Genomic DNA, 7,318 nt, shown 5'->3' with positions numbered 1-7,318 from the left:
TATTTTTAACACTGACTCACACTGATATATAAGTGATAATTTTTTCTGGCCCCAAACTAAATTTGACCCCCTTATGCCTCCCCCTTCCCTCAACTGAAAATTTCTAGAAACGCCACGTAAGTTACTTTACTTTAAAATGTTTATGGTCTGTTACAACAAAAACATATTTTGTATTCAACAGAATCGAATCTTATTACACGGAAGGTAAGTTAATAATCGTTTATTTGTTGTTTTTTTTTTTCGTGACACGACCGTACATTTAATTACTGACATTTGAACCTGAACTTATTACTAAAAATTAGAGATTTGGTTTTATCACGAATTACGAGAAAATTGTTCGTTTCAGTATTTTCTGATACATTTTTACACGTTGTTTCAGACCTCGTTTGAAGTTGTCGGTTTGAATTAAGTTAAATATTTGATGGTTTTATTAAAGAAATTACCCTTTTTTTCTTCTGGAACCTATTTTAAAAAAAATAATTAAAGTGTATATAAATTAAGACTGATAATAATTGTATATGATTTCTAAAGTGTATATAAATTAAGACTGATAATAATTGTATATGATTTCTAAAGTGTATATAAATTAAGACTGATAATAATTGTATATGATTTTTAAAGTGTATATAAATTAAGACTGATAATAATTGTATATGATTTCTAAGTTTAAAGCAGAGTTCACATTTATGACGAGGCTTAACAATAATGAAATGTCAATCGATTAAAAATAATGACGAGGCTTAGCAATAATGAAATGTCAATCGATTAAAAATAATGACGAGGCTTAGCAATAATGAAATGTCAGTCGATTAAAAATAAGTATGTTTTATCAGCTGAATACGATGGTTTCCATCTATTCTTGAGTTTTATGTCTGGTTTAGGTTTTGTTTATACGAAAACACGAGTGAAAAAGGGTTTAGTTTACTTTCAAGTATGAAAGTTGTTCCTATTGGATGTTGTTGTTTTTATTGTGCGTTTCTTTGGAATTTCGCGCACGAGGGCTATCTCTGTTAGCCGTCCTTATTTAACAGTGATAAACTAGAGGAAAGGCAGCTAGTCAACACCACCCACCGCCAACTCTTGGGCTACTCTTTTACTAATAAATAGTGGGATTGACCGTCACATTATAACTACTTCACGGCTGATAGGACGAGCATGTTTGGTGACGGGGATTCGAACCCGCGACCCTCAGATTGCGAGTCGATTGCCTTAACCACCAGACCATGCCGGACCTCTCCCTATCGGATAACACATTACATTTCGAGTTATGAAAATACATTTTATTGAAAGATCCGTTAACAGATGGAATGGGCGTTGCCTAGTCGTTATCGTGTTGGACTCAGATTTCAAGGGTCCATGGTTCACGTCTCGTTGCCACAAAATCGTGCTTCGAACCTTGGGGCCGTGGGTGCGTAATAATAGTAACAGTCAACTCCCACTAATCTATTAGAGTAGCCCACGAGTTGTCGGTTGGTGGTGTTGCCCATAAACCTTCCCTCTAATCTATTAGTTCAAAATTGGGGTCGGCTAGTGAAGATAGTCATTGAGTAGCTTTGGGTAAATATCCAAAGCAAGCCAGGCCAAGCGTGCCCCAGTGATTAGCGTGCCAGATTGTGGACCCGTGGTTCGTGCCCCGTTACTGGCAGACTTCGACCCGTGGTTCGCGCCCCGTCACTGGCAGACTGTGGGTCCATGGTTCGTGCTTCGTTAGTGGCAGACTGTGGATACGTGGTTCGCGCCCTGTTAGTGGCAGACTGTGGGTCCATGGTTCGCGACCCGTTACTGGCAGTCTGTGGACCCGTGGTTAGCGCCCTGTCACTGGCAGACTGTGGGTCCGTGGTTCACGCCACGCTACTGGTAGATTGTGGGTCCATGATTCGCGCCCCGTTACTGGCAGACTGTGGGCCCGTGGTTCGTGCTTCGTTACTGGCAGACTGTGGGCCCGTGGTTCGCGCTCCGTTACTGGCAGACTGAGGGTACGTGGTTCGCGTCACGTTACTGGCAGACTGTGGGTCCCCAGTTTGCGTCCCGTTAGTGAAAAAAAAACATTGTGCTCCATACTATGGGATCATCAGTGCGTTATAAGAGTGACGGTTAAATCCCATTATTCGTCAAGAATAGCCCACAAGTTGGTTGTGGGTTGTGTTGACTAGTTGCTTTCCCTGTAGTGTATTGCTCCAAAATTATGGACGGCTAGCGTAGATGGTCCTTGAGTAGCTTTGGGCGAAATTCGAAAAACAACCAAAGTATACCAAACTGTCTTTTTAGCCCACAACGTTAGCCCATAATGATTTTGTGATTTGTATCTAGAAGTGAAGATAAATCAGACCGTAAAGAACAGGACGTTGACAGCTACTCTTATAGCGCACTCTCCGCACCAAACTGTAGAGGTACTTTTCCGGTAACGGGTTACGAACCATGAATTCTCTGATTCACAGTCAAAGCATGCTAACTACTAGGCCACGACCGGCCCGAATAGACTGTGACTGATCATTTGCGTGCTGCGTTTTATTCGCACTGCGAGCTATATATTCAGAGGAAAATGTAGTTTTGTTATTGAATTTATTTCACTCTTTTTTTTTCAGGCATATCCCGAGATATGAACAGCCACTGTTTGCAACTTCCAGTGTTTTGTTACGTCAGAACGAAAATTCCCAGTTCGTACAAGATCCAGGAACGTATCAAAAATGCATTTTGTCTGCTATATTTGTGTATAGAAGACAAAACAAGAATATAAAGACTTGGGTTTAGAGATATAAAGTGTATTAAAGAAATATTGATATAAGTATAGAAATGATTAAGAACTTGTGACTAAAACTAAGCCAGCTATATACAGATCATCACAAAAAGATTAAAAGTACTCTTCCAGTAAATTAAAAAAACAAATAACTAAGATACTTAAAAGCCACGCAATTTAATGTCAATACATTTTGTTTTTATATTAAATCTCACGTTAGGCCGAATTTATTTAGAGCCACCTGGAATAAATTTCTCTTCTATTTGAGCAAAAGGAACTCTGAAAATGTTGGTTTAGCACTAAATGTTTGTTATTTATTTTTAACTTGTTACGTATTAAAACGTTTGCATTAAAGACTGAACCATAAGATATGTTGATGATGGAGGAAACGCAGAAGTAACAATTCATGTGCACTGGGGTTTTATCAAGTATGGTGACACGTAACTAATGACAACCGTTTGTGTTTCTAAGTGATATGTAACTATTGACAACTGTTTGTGTTGCTAAGTGATATGTAACTATTAACAACCGTTTGTGTTGCTAAGTGATATGTAACTATTAACAACCGTTTGTGTTACTAAGTGATATGCAAGAGTTGACAACCGTTTGTGTTACTAAGTGATACGTAAGGATTGGCAGCCAGTGGACATTGCAATAAAAGTTTTTTCAGTTAAAATACAATCAGATTACTGGCTAATGTTCCTATGATTTATTGGCCATTTTGAATTTGATAAAAATGAAACTTGTAGATGTAATAATAATAATAATAATTGTTATGTTACGTTGAAAACATTAGGCTTAAAAAGTTCCTATGAAATTGGTTTGATCAGTGTTAATTAGGACTTTTAAGAATCAAACTTGTTTGTTTGTTATTATTTTTATAGATGTTATATTTTCCAGCTTCTTATACTGTTTCGGTGTTTTCTGTACTATTATAGAATAGATGAATATAATGCACAATGCTTGGGAAATTTAATAGTTCAGCAGCAGCATTTTTTAAGTTTTTTAATACAATGTAAAAATTCAACAATGTGGTGAATACAAACAATGTAAGAACAATAGTGTAAAAATCAACAATGTGGTGAATACAAACAATGTAAGAACAATAGTGTAAAAATCAACAATGTGGTGAATACAAACAATGTAAGAACAATAGTGTAAAAACAAACAATGTGGTGAATACAAACAATGTAAGAACAATAGTGTAAAAGCGACAATGTGGTGAATATTTTGTTGTTTTTACACTATTGTTCTTACATTGTTTATATTCACCACATTGTTGTTTTTACACTATTGTTCTTACATTGTTTTGTGGTGAATACAAACAATGTAAGAACAATAGTGTAAAAATCAACAATGTGGTGAATACAAACAATGTAAGAACAACAGTGTAAAAATCAACAATATGGTGAATACAAACAATGTAAATTTCAACAATGCGGGAATACAAATACTTTCAACAACAATAACGTTATGAGTACAAACACTGGTGAGAACAATGATGCTATGAAAACACACAATGTCAACAACAACAAGATGTTGAATGATGTTTTTGTGTCCTTCATTCACCACAAGTAAACTACATTAATGTGAATATTTAAGTCTTAAGGTATGTGTTTAAACATCTACATTGGTAGAGGTTATTACGATGAGGTCATTACATGCACCAACCAGTCCACCACCATAAGAGGCCTAGTCTTGTTCCTAGCTTTACTCTTGTCCGTGATATCTGACGAGGAATATTTCAAAACCGGACTAATTCTGTGATATGAGACAAGTCCAAGAATAGACTGGGCTTTTCGATTCTTTTTCGCCAAAATGCTCACTGCTGGTTATAAAACAAACTATAGCCCAAAGTTGTGTTCTTTATTTTCATCTGCACACTGAACGTTTAGACTAGATTAGATGATGTTTAACGATCTGCATTATTTCCTCTCTCTCTCTTTTTCTCGACAAGTGTTAGTAAAACCAAAATGAGAAAATGTAAATATATATATTTTTAGGAATGTAAACGTTCCATGGATGAGTTCTGAGTTTGTACATTTAATTGTAGGTTCATAACTGTGGAACTCACGTGTATGTGTACCTATCGTCATTGATAAATAAAATAAATATATCGACATTTTTTTTTTCAGTTTCATTTCAAAACACCATTACAAATTGTACACACCATTAACACACTTTCCGAAAGTAACAAACAATTAAAAACGAATTGCAGAAAACTAAAACTTCTGTGTTTGTTTTTTTTTTTTGATATTCGCGCAATGCGCTAGCCATTCCTACTTTTGAACTGGTACACTACAGAGGGAAAGAAGCAACTCAACACCACCCACCGCCAACTCTTGTGCTACTCTAATCGAAAAGTGGAATTTGAACGTCCCCCCCTTTATCGTGGCCCCAAAGTGCAGAGCGGTAACGGAACTCAAACATTGGACCCGTAGATCCGAAGTTCGTCACGCAAATTTGTAAAAGGTTGTTAAACAATTTTTTGTTTTATTTGGCTTTGTAAACAATTGGTTTCTTCGTTGCTGTGGAAATTATTCACCCTTCATTTTGTTATCCTTTTAGTGTTCGCTGAAACAGACTGAGAAATGAAAAATTCCTAGATTTTAACGACCGATTTGTTTGTAATTAAGCACAAAGCTACACAATGGGCTATCTGTGCTCTGCCCACCACGGGTATCGAAACCCGGATTCTACCGTTGTAATTCCGCAGACATACCACTGTGCTACTGGGGGGCTTGATTTAAGTGCAAAGCTACTCAAGAGCTATTTGAGCTAGTCGTAACTAATTTCGAAGTGATAGACTAGAGGGAAGGTCAACACCGGCAACTCTTGGGCTACTTTTTATCAACGAACTCTGGGATTGACTGCTACGTTATAACACCCCAACGGCTGAAAGGGCGAGCATGTTCGGTGATGGGATTCGAATCCGCAGCCCCGCATATTGCGAGCCTAGCGCCCCCTAACCGTCAGCTTAAAGGCACTGATGTAAAAATCATCTCTTAAAAACAGTACTCAGCCTATATATATATATATATATATATAACTTTCCTTAGGTGATGTACGTTCATCCTTTAAACCCGTACAAGTTATTATTGTAACCTAGACTCTCACGAACCTGACTAAATTAATGTCTGGGGTTGGGTGGGGTGAGAAGAGAACTTCAGTGTTATAGTCAAAACTATTTAATTTTATCTTTGTCGGACTAGTTTAGTGACTAATGTTTCTTGTTTAAGACTTTTTCACGCAAAGCTACACGAGATTTATCTGTGCATATTTGTCACTAATAGGCAAAGGCAGATATAGAACAGCACCAACCGACTAACGATTAGTGGGATTTTACCGTCGCTCTTATAGCTCGCCTACAACCCCTGAGCGTGATTTTGATGCGACGGGTCGTGAACCATGAATCGTCGGATTCACACTTCGCTAAACCAAAAAAAAATAATAAAAAATACATGCATAGCTATCATAGTGGCCCCCTCTGGTGACAAGTTGTTTACCTAATCCCATTCCAAAAATACCACTATAATTGACTAATTAGCAAAATATCAGATTTAAGAAACATGCAAGTGCTAATAATTTAATTGAAAACTAATCATTTAGTTTTGGTGTTCTTGCTTTAATTTCGATCTGATCAAAACATTTTCACATGTACAAAACAGCCAAGTTATATATAAGAGACGACCATGTAAAAGCAGGTAAATCATGAAAAAAAAATAAGAAAAATTTGAGTGACCCCTTGTTTATTGCAACAGCAACAAGCAGTAACATGAATATTAAAAGGGGCCAACTGTTCCCAGATATTTACTTGTTTAACTTACCCATTTCTACACACAATTTTGAGCTGATTTCTCAATCTACATAACATATTAAATGTTCTTTTAGCACAATACTGCACAATGAGCTACCTGTGCCCTGTCCACCTTGTGGAATCGGACCCCAGATTTGTTAAATATTTTGATCAGATATCAATACTTTTTGTTTCAATTATTATTTTAGAATTATTTAAAACGTCATTACATTATATCACATCTTCCATAAGTCCTCATCCAGTGGCTGAAAAATTATCTGAGAAAATCTTTAAAATACCAGTATCTCTTGTACAGTTATCTAACCCTAGTTCGGGGATATTTCTTTCGTGTCGGCCCTCTTCTGTTTTCTCAATGTTTTACATCTTCGACACCAGCCTCCCCCCCCCGTGGCACAGCGTTACGTCTGTAGACTTACAACGCTAGAAACGGGGTTTCGATACCCGTAGCTTTGATCCTACCTACAAACAAATTTCAACACCAAAATGAAGAACAGTGGTTTTGCCATTTTTGAGTGCTTACTCAACTTAATCTAAAACGGATATGAAACTGCTATTTTTAACGCGATGTTAAGAGTTGCATTTCAGCATTTGGAACAGCTGTGGCAATAGTCTAGGTTTGGCCAAAAGTTCGGTGCTGTATATAGACACACGAGTGTTACTACATCATTATTACTGGCTGGAGTCACGAGATTTAAAACAGTGATTACCTCGTGCAACCGCTTGGTATAAACCGCTTTAGTTACGTCAGGAATTTGAGCCCCCCC

General features: G+C 37.0%; 1 protein-coding gene across 1 annotated transcript in view; it reads left to right on the top strand.

Annotated features, from left to right (window-relative positions):
• The window catches only part of LOC106467713 (protein phosphatase 1 regulatory subunit 3C-B-like), an 11,531-nt gene extending 6,672 nt beyond the window's left edge, over positions 1-4,859 (top strand). Inside the window, exon 3 of the mRNA XM_022395903.1 lies at positions 2,586-4,859. The gene's annotated coding sequence lies outside the window, so the exon portion shown is untranslated. The remainder of the gene's footprint in view (positions 1-2,585) is intronic.
• The last annotated feature ends 2,459 nt before the right edge of the window (positions 4,860-7,318 follow it).

The sequence above is a fragment of the Limulus polyphemus genome, unplaced genomic scaffold (assembly GCF_000517525.1).
Source record: "Limulus polyphemus unplaced genomic scaffold, Limulus_polyphemus-2.1.2 Scaffold2715, whole genome shotgun sequence".
Lineage (NCBI taxonomy): Eukaryota > Metazoa > Arthropoda > Merostomata > Xiphosura > Limulidae > Limulus > Limulus polyphemus.
Note: the sequence above shows the minus strand (reverse complement) of the source record. Positions and strands in the feature narration are given on the sequence as shown.